We start from the raw sequence: 17966 nt of genomic DNA on the forward strand, positions 1-17966 counted from the left end.
AGAAAATCTCTTACTTTATTCTATAAATGTACAATAATGTAGTAAATTTATGCTTTTATTCTGATACACTAAGACATTTATCTTGTAAAATTACGACTTTATTCTTGAAATGGTTTCCCCCTTAATGTGGCCCTAAAACTCCTTCATAACACTGAGCTCAGGAAAATAATTTTTAGTTTTGCTGCCCCCTACAGAGCACTTTGTCCAAAATGATTTGAAACCAGCAGATCTCATTTCACTTGAAGCCTTTGGCTCGATCTTAAATGACCAAAAACGCGAGACCATTGGACAGTGCCTGATGTGTTTGAACTGTAATCTGTCATCACGACTTCTGCACTTTATCTTTTGTTTTAATTGATGTTGCTCTTAAATTATTGTTTGTGAACTGTTCCATATTCACGTAAAGTTCATTATGACGTGTGATGCTGCCCTCTTTGACAGGCCACCATGTGAAAGAGATCTTGATCTGAGTGCTTAAAGGCAGAAAATGTCACTGTCACAGTATCTATTACATTTAAGTGTGAAAAATAGCATATTCTGCCTTTAAAGGCTTTATATGCGATTTATAGATCCAGCAGATGTCGCCCTTGAGGACCAGCATGAAACCAAAACAACTCGCGCTGCATTGCTGTGTTAGCATGCTAATGCTAGCGATCTTTATTCTGCTCGTATCTTCACACTGCATGTAAATTTACCTGAAATGAGCGTGATCTAGAAACACAGTTAAGCAGTGTGTACATTATGTTATTCTTCTTTTCTCTAGTCCCTCAATTAAACAACTTTTATACGAGAGGGGATGAGCCGGCCGGCCGTCCTGACGATGTAAACAAAGTGAAGATAGGACTCTGAAAACTCTGAAAACATCACAGAGACAGTGGGACTCGGGTGTTACACCCATTGTAGACAGTCATGACTCACAGAGTTATTTTCAGAGGATAGACTTGATTTATATTATATTTAAGTGTGAAAAATCACATATTCTGTCTTTAAAGGAGACATATTCTAAAATAAATATAATTTTTTTGACCCACAAAATGTGAAATAAATCCATCCAGTCCTTTGTTTGTGGTCTGCATAAGTCTTACAACACAGAGAAAAATGCTTCATTTCTAATTTGCTCTCCTTGTGATGTCACAGTGGGATTCTGGTAAAAAAACAAAAAAAAAAAAACAACTCTCTGCTCCCCACCATTTTTTATAGACTCATTCATTTTCTCAGGTTGTTTCTTATTCAATAAATACATTTGCAGTTTTTTTCTATTTAAAGTATTAACAAAACTTAAAACTACTAACTACATTGACATGTAAAGAAAACTACTTCTGGCCTAAATACTCAATTGAAACACAAGTATCGCCTCTGACAAGACAAGTAGCCAGTCATAGTTTAGTGTTTTGGAGAGGCACCTGGGGTGGCTTATCAGTTTTCAAGGGGCCCCATGTCACCCCTCTAGGCACGCCACTGCATATATATTCCATCAAATGTTAACATGTGAATACATAAATGTTGATCCAGTAATCTTTTTCACTTTTGTGATCTCAACGAAGAGCCACTTTTTATCTGTTTATAGGTTTGTTGAAAAAGAACCCAATATAGGTACATTAGAGGCCATTGTTGTTTGTGAAGCTTGAAGAAGGTCACCTCCAATGTTAAAAAAAATAAATAAAATAAACATATCTACTTCAGTTGTGATGGTTGCTAATGTTTGTAGTCCCTTTGATTGCCAGAATGCAGGTATGTTCATGGAAAAATAAACAGACTGAGACTTTTTCAAATTCACCCATTTTCAAATTTCTTTTTACTGGTAAGACTTGACATGGAACAATCAGAAGTTACAGCATTTGAAAAGTGAAAGAATTAAAGGTCACATATTCTCCTCCTCTTCAGTTTAAATAAGTCTCAGAGCTCCTCAAAACATGTGTGTGAAGTTTCTTGTTCTAAATCCACTCTGATCCTGTATTTGATCATACCTATAAACCCCTTTATTTCATCCCTGCTCAGAACAGGCTGTTTCTGTGTCTGTACCTTTAAATATGTAAATGAGCTGTGTCTGACCACGCCCCCTCTCTGGAAGGACTTGGGTGTCTCGGTCTTTCTCACTCTATGTCCTATTGTTTACGGTGAGAAGGCAGACTCAGAGCACACATTTTCTGAAAAGTGGAGCAGAGAAAAGATGGAGATTATGGACTTTTCTCATCATTGGGGGTTTTGTAGACAGACTAGAGACACATATTAAGAGTTAGAGAAACATGGTGAAGTGGATTCTGCAGAATATGTGACCTTTTATCAGCAATAATTGAAACAAATTAAGACACAGAATACAAATTAAATTCTCTGTTGAAATTTTCCTTCACAGAAACTTGATTGAGTCTGGGACAGCTGGTGGTTCATCGGGGTACAGCACAGAGGCGGTAAGGTTTGGGACTGCGAGTGAATCCTAGAACAAAATCCAGGCTGGGCTGCTCTCCGTCAGCTGCAGAGAAAGAAAACCTCTGAAGAAGGTAAAAAGGTAAAAAAGAGGAATATTTCCATCTTAGCCAGCGGCTCCCCGATACACACACGCTTCCCTGAGGAAACACAGATCGACAGGTGAGGAGATTGAACACAAGACATTTATTTGATTTATAATATTGCTGCAGCTCAGAGTCTGAAACAAGCACAGACTATTGTAAGACAATAGTCATGGCAAAAAGCCAGGTGGGCAATGTTGTGTATTTTAGAAATTCTCTTCAGGAAATCATTTGGTGTATAACATTAAAGGTAGAGTCAGCAGCTTTCTCCTACAAAATCAAATACAGACTTCTCCTAAAGTAAAGCTGCTCCATCATCCCTTCTTGGCCTCCATACATGTGTGGTGGCGACTGTGTCTGCAGAGACTCTGTCCTCTGACTGGATTTTACTGTTCTGCTTTGTTCTGGTTGACTCAGGACGTTTCTGGGTGGGGAGATGGTATGTTACCCCCAGCCAATGAAAGCGCACCGGTAAGTTTAGGATTGGATACAATTCAGCGTTTGTACACCATTGAAACCGGCGAAATGACGGACGTGGAAGTAGCAGCAAGAAGAGAAAATATAATCACAGTGAAGCTCGTTGCAAAGTGAGTGTGAAGCTTGAGTTGGAGTTGATCTGCTTTCTGTTGGACAGGCAGGTGCCAAACACAGCTGGTTAGCTTGTGCTACCATGCTAAATAATCGTCTTTTCCATTACAACAAATGTAAAGGCCCTGACACACCAAGCAGATGGGAAGAAACTAGTGGCAACGAATGCCGCCTGCGGCTTCGCCTCACGTCGCCTTTGTCATGGCCAAGAAGTTGCACTTGAACACACCGTAAAGACTACAACCAAAGGCGTAAGTTCTGTGCATGTGTGAGAGGAAATAACTCTCCATGCCAGCAGGCAGCGGTAGTCTGTAATCGTCATTCCAAAAAGGAGAAACCGGAAGAGGACGGAGAAGAATGCGGATATACTGTATATAAACCATTGTTTTGATACAAAAACACGGTCCAACTAGGACCGACGGCCGACAATCTCCATGGTGTGTCAGGGCTTCAATAATCTCTGGTTGCTTGCAGTGTAGGAACAAGCAGCAAACGTTCACACTTAACCGGCAGTGATAGCGATTCTGGAGGCGTTGAGCCCAGAAGGAGGGGTGTTTACGGACTGTCATGAATATTTCTACTGACGCCACTTTTATGTTGCTTTGATGGAGTTGTAACAACTGACCAACCTGCTGAGAAAGGAAGGAAGGCCTCTCTCTTCCTAAACTGGCCGTCCCGATCCAGAAAGTGTTGAGGGTTGAAGGAGTGTGGAGTTTCCCACATCGTCTCATCGTGAAGAACCGAGTTCAGGGTGGGCATGATGATGGTGCCCTGAGGAAACAGCATTTATGAAGGACATTTGATAATCCATACTAACATAACAACAGGACTGATTATCAGCAGAATGCTACAATGTGCATTATGTACCTTTGGGATTGTGTACTTGTCGAGTGTTGTGTCCTTGGTTGCATCACATTAAGGGGAATGATGTTGGCCATTCTCTGGATCTCATGAACGACTGCGTTAGTATAGGGCATGTCTTCTTTGTCATTTAGAGAGGGCGCTCTGGATGAACCAATCACAGCGTCTATCTCAGCCTGGACTCTCTCTGTATACAGGGAAAACATAAAACAAGTAATTTGACCAGATAAACTGGAAATGGACTTTTTTTTCCTTCTGACTACTCAAAGCGTTTTACACCGCAGGTCACACCTACACATTCACACACTGATGGTAGAGGCTGCTGAGTAAAGAGTCCATCAGTATTAACTCATGCATTCATACACATTCACACACTGATGGTAGAGGCTACTGAGTAAAGAGTCCATCAGTATTAACTCCTCCATTCATACACATTCACATACTGATGGTAGAGGCTGCTGAGTAAAGAGTCCATCAGTATTAAGTCATCCATTCATACGCCGCTGACGAAGCAGCGGGAGCAACTTGGGGTTAAGTGTCTTGCCCAAGGACATATCGGACATGTTGATATATTACAATATATACAATTTGATATACTTTATTAATCCCTGAGGGAAATTCTGGTTTACACTCTGTTATTAAGAGACATGCTTCTCACATACATAGGCCTGAATCACACGCATGCACAGTGACCTGTGGACATCATTAGTGGAGAGAAGTCAGAGTGCGGCTAGGAGCACACCAGAGCTGTTGGGGGTTCGGTGCCTTGCTCAAGGGCACCTCTGCAGTACTCTTGCTTATCACCAGCTACCAGACCAACTTCCATATTATGGTCCGTATTGGGACTTAAACTGGCCACCCTGTGGTTCCCAACACAAGTCCCTACGGACTCGGCTACTGCCGCCCCCGACTTTCCGGTTGAACCCCTGACTTTTCGGTTGAGAGACGAACTGACTTATCCTGTTGAAGAATTCTGATACTATAAAGTCCTGCTAAAACTTTTACAAAACTAAGCAGACATGGGAAGGGACATATATGACTATCACACACACATACCTTGTATTTGAGGGTAGTAGATCATGTACAGCAGTCCCCAGTGTAGAGTAGTGGTAGTAGTTTCAGTTCCAGCACCAAACAGGTCCAGAGTGCAAGAACACAAATTCTCGATATCAAAACGAGAATCTTTTTCGTCTCTCTATCAATAAAACAAAAAGACAAGTGTCAAGTACAAGTTTGCATATTAAATTACAATATGCAAACACAACACACACAAAATCTACCACAAAGACCTCCAAACATGTAAACTTTTACCTCTCCCATCTCTGTGAGGAAGCAGTCGATGTAGTCTCTTGGTGAGGACGGGTCTAGACTATCTCTGTGTTCTTTGACCTTGATTTCAACAAAGTCAACGATCCTTTTGAACATAGTTAAAATCTTGTTGTGAGATCCAGGCAGCCACTTCATCAGCCAGGGGAACGTGTTATAAATCTACAGAGTATGGAGGCAGCAATCAGTTAAGCATGAGGTAGATTGAAACCTAAACAAGTCAAAGGTGCAGGCTGTTGTAGATGGGGCAAAACATTGTGGACGTGTGCTCCAGAAACCTCTTGGTGGTTTATCATCTACCCAAAGAGTTTAATTTCACTGAAATGTGTTGATGGTTGCTCTGATGTAAAGAAGATGGAGAAAAAAATAATGCAAACAGGCTAGCAACTGATATCGATTGTAGTGGGAGCAGTCTCAGTAATCATTAAATTTACATTTTCTTTTGGAACCACGTCTCTGTCTTGATTCAGTTGTTGAACCTGTGTTGCTTTTGTCTGATTAAGGTGTTTATATATTTCCTGGGGTGAAATTCCCCAGGTGGCGTCGTGGGGTCAGTTAGATTTTTGTTGTCTATTATACACCAACCCTTATTGCCCCTTGCCACATCCATAAGATCAGATATTAATTTATTGCAATATATAATGTTTGTTTGAGTAGCATTCTGTCTTTTAAATGGAACTCCAAAGGTTTCAGTACTGAAGGGTTTTAATTTCATAGAAGCATTTATGAGGAACCCTTTCTTTTTTGTCACATCAAAATAGTCATCTTGTTCCCCGAATTTTCTTCCAAGTTATCCAGGGTAGGGTCGCAGTGGCAGCAAGCAAGTCGCCCCAGACTTCCTTCTTCTCAACGCTTTCTAGCTCCTCCTGGGGGATTCAAAGGTGTTCCCAGGCCAGACGGAATATATAATCGCTTAAGCAGTCCACTAAAAATTATAATTTTTTACACTCTGTTTAACGAACATGCTACACAACCATAGGCCGAAATCCTCCCAGTTGCCCATTTGGATGTGCCTGGGCCATATCTGGGACAGGATCAGTGTCAGTGTCTTACAATAGTCTGTGCTTGTTTCAGACTCTGAGCTGCAGCAATATAAAAAATCAAACAAATGTCTTGTGTTCAATCACCTCACTGGTCGATCTGTGTTTCCTCAGGGAAGCGTGTGTGTATCGGGGAGACACTGGCCAAAATTGAAATATTCCTCTTTTTTACTTCCCTTCTTCAGAGGTTTTCTGCAGCTGATGGAGAACAGCCCAGCCTGGAAGCATCTTAATCAGATGCCCTAACCACCTCAACTGGCTCCTTCCGATGCAGAGGAGCAGCTGCCCTACTCCGAGCTCCCTTCGGATGTCAGAGCTGCTCATCCTCTCTCCAAGGCTGAGCCCAGCCACCCTCCAGAGGAAAGTCCATTTGTAGTCCAGTTCTAATTCTTTAGGTCACTTCACAAAACTTCTGACCACAGGTGAGGATTGGAACCATAGTCTGTATTTAATATATAATATTTACAGTTTGTGGTTGGAGCGAAGATCAACCTGGGAACCAAGAGCTTTGCCTTCAGGCTCAGCTCCCTCTTCACCATGACAGTTCTACGCAATGCCGCATTAATGCTGCAATCCATTTTACCCATACTCGTGAACAAAATGGTAAATGGACTTGAGCTTGTATATTTATTTTCTAGTCTTCTGACTACTTAAAGCGCTTTCACACCGCATGCCATACCTACACATTCACACACTGATGGTAGAGGCTGCTGTGTAGTGAGACCAACAGAAGTAACTAATCCCATTTATACACATTCATACGCCGCAGGAGTAATTTCGGGGTTAAAGGTCTTGCCCAAGGACACATCGGACATGTGGCTGCAGTAGCTGGGGATCGAACCCTTGACCTTCTGGGTTGAAAGACCACCAACTCTACCAGCTGAGCCGCAGCTGCCCCAAGACTCAAGATACTTGAACTCCTTTGCTGAGGCAGAGGCTCACTCCACACCTGGAAGGAGCAGTCCACTCTTTTGGGGTGGCATTCTCCAAATATCACAATTCATTTAGCAGACACTTTTATCCAAGTAAGAAAAACACAAGCAAGGATCTAGAGAGGAGCAAACAACATCAGGAAGTGCAAACAAACAGCTTTAAGTCCAATCGGACACACAGGTGCTGACAGGAAGTGACTAGAGACAGAGCACAAAAAAAATCACATCATTACATCGTCAACAACAACATAACTATGATGGACACCAACATTTCATTAATTTTGAAAAGGGCAGACCACCAGAGGATTGCTCCTTATATAGACCAATTGCCCTGCTTGATGTCAACAGAAAGCCTATAGTGAAAATTCTGGCTAGACGATTAGAAAACATTCTTCCAGACCTGATTTCAGTAGATCAGAATGGCTTCATCGTAGGCCAAAATTAAAATGTTAGGAGGTTGCTGAACCTTATCCAGTGTGGCACTAATTTGAAAGCTAAGGCTATCGTGGTTTCCCTTGATTGAGAAAAGGCTTTTGATAGAGTTGAGTGGCCTTATCTATTGAATGTTCTTTCCAAATTCAACCTGGGAAATAACTTTATTAAATGGATTTCTCTTTTATACGACTCCCCTCATCAGTTCTTATAAATGGCTGGAAGTCCCCTACATTTCAGGTTGGGCGTGGCACCCACCAGGGGTGTCCTGTCTCCCGCTTTTGTTTGCTCTCGCAATAGAGCCTTTGGCAGAGGTGATACGGAGTGATTCTCTGGTGAGAGGTATTGATATAGGTCCCCATAAGCACAAAATTTCTATCTACGCCGATGACATGTTGTTATTCGTAAAGGGATACTTCACCCGTTGAAACATGAATCTGTATTGACATTGGATCATATATATAGTAGAAATGTGAAATACATTTTGAAGTTGGTGTCTTCTTGGCCGTGAAAAGGCAGAAAGTGTCTTTTTGGCTCATGTTGATGAAAGACACCAATCCCAGAATGCACTCCCACTAAGGTCCTCTAGTTCAGAATCAGAAATACTTCATTAATCCCAGAGGGAAAGTTGATCGATACAGTTTCTCCAAAATATACAGTATAGCAGTAGAAATTTAGCAATAAAAACATTTACAGACATATTTACTTCAACACATAAGGCCGTTTCCTCAACTGATTCAGAGATTTCTTCCAGAATTGATCTTGGAAATTCCTGTCAGAAAACAGACTCTATGTCTGTGTCCATAGGCAAACAGTGAGAGCAGCGACACTACCAGTCAGCCCCAGCTCGAGCCAGCTCCTCGTCCTCACCAGACAGGCAGGCATTATGTCTCGGCTGTTGAGCTGGCAGCGGCCGGCGGCAGCAATGTAGCAATACAGCCGCAAGACGGTTGCTGCCGACAGGCCGGTCTTGTGTTGTGGCCAGCTCCTGGCGGCCGGGCTCGCGGCCGCCGGGAGATTATCAGCTTTCTCCATAGAGCCTGTTAGCATAGCTTCCAAGCAATATGGCGGACGTTAAGTTTTGATTCTGGGAGTGAGTTCCCACCCACTGATCTGTGATTGGTCTGTAGCTTCAGTGATCGAAGATATGAGGAACTAGCGTTGTAGTTTCACCCTGCTAACTGCAACAGCTTCCAATGACGCAAAAATCATGATTTTGTGTCACTGGAAGCTCCTTTTCAGACACAGAAATACAAAGATTTCCTATCTCAGGGGAAAATGAGGGCGGGATGCACGACCATTCAAAAATACTACCAGGTTTCTAATGATACAAAGCTTAATGCAAATGGGTGAAGTATCCCTTTCAGCAACCCAGAAGTCTCCATTGAAATCATCAAAATTTTGGGAGGCTCTCAGGCTATAAAATTGATTACGCAAAATCAGAGGCTATGCTCCTAACTCTTAATACCATTTGGACATCATATAGCTCTGCCCCTTTCTGATGGTCCCCTTCTGGGTTTGTTTATATGGGTATATATAAATTACTCCATCCCTCTCTTTCTCTATAAAGCCAACTTTTTGCCTTTAATCCACAGAATGAATAGATGATCTGGCATGCTGGACTTCCTTCACATTATCTCTTTTGGGTAGAGTAAATCTTTTTACTCTACTCTAAAAATATTTTTACTCTACTCAGCTGCTTTATGTTTTTCAAATGATCCCAGTTCTTTTGACCGGAAAATCAATCCCTTTTTTAAACAGCTCATTATCATCCTTTTTATGAGAAAATAAACAAGCTAGATTAAAACTACAGAAGCTGCAGCACCGACTAGAAGAGGGTGGACTGGCTTTGCCCAATATTAGATACTACCAACTGGCTTGCCTTGGCAGGTATCTTTGGGAATGGGTTAGAAATTACCCGAAATCTACATGGCTCAACATAGAGGCTGCCCCTCTGGACAAAATTCCTCTTTGTTATATTATGTATATTTCTAAAAAAAATGGGTTTCAGAGAAAGTAAAAGGTAATTTCCTCCTCCTGAACACTATGAAAGTATGGAGAACTATTAGGAAAATAGAGGCTCGGGAAGACTGTCTTTCAAGACTTACCCCCATTTATCTGAATCCAGACTTTCCCCCTAGCCTAGTAGATTGTGCATTTACATTTTGGTCAGACAAGGGTATTGGAACCATTGGTCTGGTTCATCTGGGTGTTTGTCCACTAACAAGGTTAAGGTAATGTAATTCAAAATTATATACAGGCTTCAAATTACACCACTGCTACGGAATAGATTCAACCCTTCTCTTTCAAAGAATTGTAATAAATGTAAGGTTATTGAAGGGACATACTTCCACTGTATCTTCAATTGGCCTTTCATCAAAACGTTTTGGGTAAATGTTTGTAAAGAAATGTCTGTAATGTTTGGTAAAAACTTAGATCTTAAGCCGGTTTCTTGTATTATTGGTTTATATTCTGCAATTAATATTAAACCCAACATGTTGAAACTCCTTGATGTTCTTTTGTTTGGTGCTAGAAGGTGCATCTTACTTCAGTGGATCTCTAACAAACCTGCTCAGCTCTCAATGTGGTTACGAAGTATAATAGAACTCATACCCCTGGAGGCCATGACCTACTGGCTCAAGGACAAACCCTCTTCATTTCAAAAAATATGGGACCCTTCTTAACCTATATTGGAGTAGAGAAAGCACAGCCTCTGCAAAGAGGCCTATTTGGACTTATTTGGATAGATATGTTACGGCTCTGGCTGTGATCCTATTTCTGTGTATCCTTTGTGTCCCCTCCCCCTCTGTCTGTCTGTGTGTGTGTCTCTGGAGGGTGTGGCTGCAATCAACACCGGGTGACTACTCACACCTGCAGCTCGTCTGCTCATCTGCCTCAAGTTAAAAACCCTGGGTTCAACTCGACTCATTGCCAGATTATTGTGCCTACTGAAGTGGTAGATACTATCGGCTGCTCCTAACATTTGTTAGAGTTTTGTTCTAGTAGTGTTTTACTAGTGGATCCTAACTGATTTTTCTCTCCTGTTGTCCAGATTCTCACCGGTGTCATCTCCTCCAGTCTGCTCTCCTCACAGACAACACAACCACTCATCCGCCTGCCTACAGAACCAGCTACTCCATAGTCTCCTCCATGACGTCATTACCAGCCATCCACCTTTCCCAAACCCTGCAATAAAACCTCAAATCCTTCAGCTTTGCTGCTGTGTCTGCTTTTGGGTCTGGATACAAACCGTAACAAGATATTCTTAAAGAGGCCCGTAATCAACCTGTATTCAACCCTTAATAAAGCAGAAAAGCTGTGACACTTTACTGCCTGAACCCTTGGTTACTTACTTTTTTTATTTGTAATTATTTTCGTAATCTCTTCTTGTTACATATATCCTTTTTTTTCTTCTTCCCCCATTTGTTTCATTTATTTTTATTTTTATTCATCAACAGCTCTTCTTGAGAGTTCTAACCAGCATCCTAAATATCATCGTCATTGTCATTAAGTTCGTTGGTGTTCATAAAGAGCTGGGTCTTTAGCTTTTCCTTAAAGATGCAAAGGGACTCTGCAGATTGAATGGCACAAGGGAGTGTAGACGTGGATGGATCATCTGCAGGGGTTTGATAGTGCATGCAGGAAGACCTGCCTAAGGAGTTGCAATAGTTAATGCGTATTATCAAACTAGTACCTGGACCATTACCTTGATGTATGTATGACAGGGGTACAAAAGATTACATTGTAGCCTCTAAATAATTACATGATACATTGTGGGCTGCAACCTAAAATGTACCCTTAATTGTAATGCCCTTCCCTTCTGTATGTTCAATTTCATGTTTATGAAGTTTTGGTATTAGTAACGGTGTGCAATGCATCTTGTTTACAGTATGACAGGTATGGCATGGTGGTTGGTGCGCTTGCCCCATGTCCAGAGACTGTGGTCCTCGAGGGCAGGCAGCCCTATGACTCTATTCCTGCATCTCTTTCCCCACTGTTTCTCTCCCTGATTTCTTGACCATGTCCACTGTCCTTTCATTAAATAAAGGCATAAAAAGCCCAATATAGATCTTTAAAGAGTTTTATGTGTATATATATAAATACAGTTTACAAAGTGACTCACCTGTACACTTGAACTTCCCTGTAAGAACACAACCTCTTTGAAATCTTGAAGAATACTCAGGTACTTCTTGTCAGTGTACTCGTAGCGATGTCCAAACACAAGGCAGTTGATAATGTTGGACACAGCACTGATTATCAGTGGCTGAGCATTCATAGGCTGTCCTGTCAGGTAAAGAGAAAATGTAGAGAGTCGTGAAAAAGAAGACACAGACCTTATTTAAATATGTATTTAAGTCACTGCTCTGCCAAGTTGTCAATAAGCTTGTAATAATAGATTATCATCAGGTTGATACCAGATGTGTTATATGGTTTATGATCCTTTGTTGCTTGGTTTTGTGTGTGTCAAAGTTTAAAGATAATGTTTACCACAAGATTATTTAATAATAACTAAAGACAAAGGGAGGAAAACAGGACTACAAGACTAGTTCAGGATTGTATTCTTGTCAGTTGCTGCTATGATTTTTTTATTGCCTTTGTGATTGGCAAAAGCCTCAGTGAGATATTGGCTCTCCTGCTGGATGGATGGCTCCAGGGTCTTCTTGCCCACTCCAAAGTTCCTGAGAGTGTGAAGAGCGAATCTCCTCTGTTGCTTCCATGGATTGCTGTTTGACATCACCAGACCTTTTAGAGACACACAAACACATTATACTGAACACATTAAGGAATAAGAATTTAACAACAAGCTCGATGGCAATATATGCATAAATACAACCAGTCACGCAATGCAAACGCAGTACCCTTGTCCCCCATCATTGCACAAAAAATAGGTATGACGGGGCGATCGACATAGTCCTCCCCTTTTTGGACCAGGGCCTCTCTCACAAGCTTGTATCCATTGATGACGACAACTCTTCCACCAAAGAGCCGCAGGCTGAAAATCTTTCCATATTTCTCTGCAAACTGAGAACACAGAGCAGACAGGTGTTCAGGTGGAACTGTGACACCACAAACACTCACCCGGCTGTTGTGACAAGTGAATAAGTTATGCACTAATAGTTTAGAATAACTTCTACTAAATTCTTAATAAGGAAACATAACAGAATCAATCTTGTGATTATTATTCCTTTTTTCCAGGTATTTTTATGGTCATAAACAAAGCCAACATGTCTGAAATAACTTACTGACACGTAAAGACTTTCATGACGATGCAGTTTTGATGTTTGAGTAAGCTAAAAGTTTGGTTTTATGAACAATAAATGTGCTAGCAGACAAGCCCATGCTAGGTGCCATAGATCAACCTGTAGTTACACCATATGAAGTGTGTGCTGTACTTGTCTTATTGTCTTATTTAATAGATGTGTACTGCCTTGTGTTCTCATGCACTTTAATGAGTTTGTTGAGCGTTTAAGACTTGTCTCGATAGAAGAGCGTGAGAAAATTAAGCATTTAGTTCTTATAGTATTTGGATCCATATGTATGAGTTCTGCTGATTTTTGTGTTTTGATGTTGTTTGGGTTCTAATGATGTTTGGGTTCTTATGATGGTTGGTTTCTGATGATGTTTGGGTTTTGATTATTTGTTTGGGTTCCGATGATGTTGGTGTTATTATAATGTTTTGGTTCTGCTGATGTTTGGGTTCTTATGATGCTCAGATTTTTAGGATGTTTGGGTTCTTATGTTGTTTGTGTTATTATGATATTCTGGTTTTGATAATGTTCGCGTTCTGATAATGTTTGGGTTCTAATGGTGTTCAGGTTCTTATGATGTCTGAGTTCTGCTGATTTTTGGGTTCTGATGTTTGTCTGGTTTTTTGGGGGGTTCTGCTGACCGTTGGGTTCTATTGGTGTTCAGGTTCTTATGATGTTTGGGTTCTAATAGGTCTAATAATTTGTCCGCGTTCTTATATGATGTTTGGGTTCTGATGTGGGTCTGGTTTTTGTTTGGGTTCTGCTGACTGTTGGGTTCTTATGATGTTTGGGTTCTAATGGTGTTCAGGTTCTTATGATGTTTGGATTCTGCTGATTCTCATGATGTTTGGGTTCTTATGATGTTTGGATTCTGCTGATTCTTGTGATGTTCAGGTTCTTATGATGTTTGGATTCTGCTGATTCTCATGATGTTTGGGTTCTTATGATGTTTGGATTCTGCTGATTCTTATGATGTTCAGGTTCTTATGATGTTTGGATTCTGCTGATTCTTATGATGTTCGGGTTCTTATGATGTTTGGATTCTGCTGATTCTCATGATGTTTGGGTTCCTATGGTGTTCAGGTTCTTATGATGTTTGAGTTCTTATGGTGTTCAGGTTCTTATGATGTTTGGGTTCTAATAGGCCTAATTATTTGTCCACAGTATTATATGTGACGCGTTCCATCAAAATGAGTCGGATGTCGCAGCGGCCCGTTTGTGTAAAAACACGTTTTTACAAGAAAATACGATTTTGGGCTGTTTTCAGTTTTTATATGTTTCTAATTAAATAAAGTCTCAGCTTTAATACAATGTCAAAATTAATGTAAAATTCAAATGATAAATATCGCTAGCATTCATAAAACAAAACAGGTGTCAGATTTCAAAACGCCGGCTAGCGTCTTTGTGTGTTATCGGTCAGAGCGGCATCTGTTTAGACAGACACGGAGACAGATTGACAGCCTAGACAAAATGAATTCGCGCGAAGACGACATTGCTCTCACTGTCATCACTCTCCTGCTCCTCCCAGAGCGCGTCATGTGTGTTGACATTTAAAGGGACAGGCGAACAATTAGAGCTGCGCTCTGAATACTAGACCCCGAATATAAGACGACTTGACTTTTTCGGACCTATTTCGATGGGGAAAAAGGCTGTCTTATATTCGGACCAATACGGTAATTGTTTAAAATAGTCATATTAAATACTCTTATATATTATTATTCCCACTCCTTATAAATCATCAAATTCAACGACTTTTCAAGGACTTTCCAGGCCCAATTCCCTCTAATTCAAGGACCCAACAAGGCATAGTTTGAGACACGGATCAAGGTTAATTACTGTTACAACACTGAGAATTTTTACAATGAGAACTAGCAGGCTTTATAGAACAACTATTAAAAAGCGAGAGAGGCTTGAATGTGTAAACACTTCTCAATTGTGCTGTGTTACTGTGATGGCAGGCTATGTGGCCTATTGACGAACGTTAAGTAACAGAAATTATCAAAAGAATGAGTGAATTTCTATTCTTGTACAAAATATATAAATTCAAGCACTTTCAATGACCCATGTCAAAAACTTTCAAGGCCTTGATTATTATTTTTGCAAGGATTTCAAGGACCTGTGGGAACCTGTATTATAGTAAATAACACTATATCAGATTATATTGTACATAATTGTTTTTAATGATTGGATGTGTTATCAAATTATTTATTAATTTCTTGCACAGCAACTTTTATTACCTGTCTTATTCTATTTTAGCTTGTTTTTATTTTCTATAATCTGGGCTCTTTAATGATATTTTTTTCTAATTGTATTTAAGTCCTTTTATGTGTTTCTGTGCACTTTGTCACAATGCTTTGGATGTTTTATGTAAAGCACTTTGAATTGAATTGATTGTTTATAAATGTATTTCAATTCATTTGGAAAATGGCGGAATTTTGATTGCTATCTTTAGTGCCCTTTATCTCAAAAACAAGGTTTGGTGACAGTCAATTCAATTTCAATTTTATTTGTATAGCGTCAACTCATAACAAGTGTTATCTCAAGACACTTTACAAAAAGCAGGTAAAATACCTTACTCTCTGTCTGTTAACATTACAAAAGAGCAGGTAAAAAGACCTTACTCATTGTTATGTTACAAAGATCCGGCCTATGCATCATGAGCACTTTAGCAAAGCAGCAAAAGTTACAGTGGTAAGAAAAAACTGCCTTATTAAAAGGCATTTGACATTTGGAAGACTGTATCTCGTAGAATATCTAGAGTAGAAAAATAATTTTGGTATTGCCATAAAGCTGAGACTTTCCTCTTTACAGCCATACAGAAAACTCAAAATATGTTTCTGGGTTAAAGTGAATGATGGAGCAGGTCACATATGATGTTTGGGTTCTATTGTGGGTCTGGTTTTTGTTTGGGTTCTAATGTTGGGGTTTTGTGGTTGTTGGTTGGGTGTCTTATCCGTGGGATGCTTTGTTGTCGTGGTGTTTTGTTCATTTTTGGGTTCTTATGCTTGTGTTATTATTATTGATTGAATGAAGGGACTTTAAATCTTGTTAAAATGTCAAATTCATGCAGGACCTACGGTACATGTGATTCATTATTTAAATAAGAACATTTATTTTTTATATACGTTTCCCGTCAAAAAAAACACACAATTCTATATGAAATTGTTGCAAAACAGAATACAGAAAACTGCAAATGAATGCACATGTAATAGTAACCATTAGGATGGTTTTGCAAACTGATTGTTATTGTGTATCTTCCCTGAGCCTCTGGGGCTCAGGAGAAGGGAAATCACTGCTTGAAAGTGATGATTATCTAAATTTAACATTTGAACTTTGTCTAAAGCTGCTGAATAGCAAACCTTTAATAGATTTTTTTTTCTTGTGAATTCTTCGTTCCTCATCCACAGTAATCATGTTTATTGCTGACATTATTTTACACGAAGAAAGTGCAAAACAAAGTCAGTCAGGAAAGAGTAATATTTAATTTTAGAAAGTGTTCAAATGTGAAAAAAAGGTCTATATTTAAATTTTATATTTCAATGATCAGATGTTTCACTGAACAGTGATGTATGAATGGCCTCTACAAACCTCTGAGAGCTGCACGTGGATCCTGCTGGCTTTGATGCGATGAAGGTCTCCGATCAATGGGAGAGCCCACGGTCCAGGAGGAAAGTTTGATGGGACTCTGTTCTTCAAAATATCAGCCAACAGCACAAAAACACACAGAAATATCACAATACTTATTCCGTCCATCCACTCAAATCCAAGCAGACTTTTTATGGCCTCCATCTGTTGACTTTTAGTTGTCTGCTTATTTACAGTGCATCAAGGACTGAAGAGAGTTAAGTCCGCACAGGTTAAAAGTTAAATCAAGAAGAAACGTTATACGATAGGTTGATATCAAATTATCCTTTCCTGCTTGTGCTTGTTTCCTTCAAAATAAAAGCACAGCACAGGAAAACAGTGTGCATTCATCCTTCAGTGACAAAAACTTTTTTTTTTACAAAGCATGGGAAAAATTAACATTTTGGAAAACACTTTAAGGTTTTATAAATTAAAGTTACACAAGCAAGCAAAATGTTTACCAACGACAAAAACTAATTTACAAGATGTGAAACACTTTTAGGAGCCCTGAGACAAATTCACATCTGGCAGAACACTTTTGGTAAATGGACTTGAGATGGTATGCAGGCTGCAGGAGCTGGGGATCAAACCCCAGACCTTCCAGTTGAGACACTACCGACTCTACCACTGAGCCACAGTATTTAATATCAAGTAATGTTCAACAGTGTTCTTGATACTTATTGAATGAAACCTTTATTAAACATAAGTCACTCCAGTTGAATATAATTTGAAAAGTCTGAAGCTAGAAGGAGCTTCCTGTCCAAAGATCAATGATGCTAAATGTCAGAGCTGTGTTGCGAAACACAACTTGACTTTTAGCCTGTATTTCTGAGTACACAGGACAAGGCAGATACCTTTTGTTCACACTGCACTTTGTATTGCTGGCTTAATTTTGTTTATATTATCTAATCAGAGTCTAAAGTCACTCAAGTGCAGATTGGGTTTGACCATTAAGGTGTGTTAGATAATATGACTGGGCTGTGATTGATGTTTTTTCAGTAGTGATTGCCATATTATTGTTTTGGTCTTTCATGATAATATGTTATTTCTACATTTGTCCGTGAGAAAGGCCTGTTTTGACAAGGGAAAGTAGGCGTGGCTGCTGCAAGTTGTGTAACCATGCTCCTCTTTGTACAGTCAGATTGTTTTACCCTAATCTCAACCTGTTCAAAAATGTATAGAGCAGGGGTCTCCAACCTTTTTTCATCTGAGAGTTACTTTCAAAAAAATGAAAGGGCTACTTGCATCAAATCGCTTGCATTTATTTACATAGCTAAACTGAATTAAGCTACTGTTTGTAGACGTGTGAAATTGCAATAAGCCAATGCTTATCAATAATCTTAAATTCACATCAATGTCCAAGAAAACATTAGTACTTCATACTTGTTTTTATGGGCCAAATATATG

The 17966-nt window shown here is 39.9% G+C and overlaps 2 long non-coding RNA genes and 1 pseudogene across 2 annotated transcripts in view; 2 read left to right on the forward strand and 1 right to left on the reverse strand.

Moving 5' to 3' along the window:
- Positions 1 to 15583, forward strand: part of LOC136179433 (uncharacterized) — a 172791-nt gene extending 157208 nt beyond the window's left edge. The window contains exon 3 of the long non-coding RNA XR_010666578.1: positions 15498 to 15583. This is a non-coding gene — a long non-coding RNA (uncharacterized lncRNA). The remainder of the gene's footprint in view (positions 1 to 15497) is intronic.
- Positions 1773 to 16820, reverse strand: LOC110003713 (cytochrome P450 2J4-like; annotated as a pseudogene).
- On the forward strand, positions 10329 to 11015 carry LOC114921277 (uncharacterized). The gene is made up of 2 exons (XR_003809570.2): positions 10329 to 10642; positions 10739 to 11015. It is a non-coding gene; the product is annotated as an uncharacterized lncRNA (long non-coding RNA).
- Positions 16821 to 17966: the final 1146 nt, after the last annotated feature.

Source organism: Labrus bergylta, chromosome 6 (assembly GCF_963930695.1).
Source record: "Labrus bergylta chromosome 6, fLabBer1.1, whole genome shotgun sequence".
In the NCBI taxonomy this organism is placed as follows: Eukaryota; Metazoa; Chordata; class Actinopteri; order Labriformes; family Labridae; genus Labrus; species Labrus bergylta.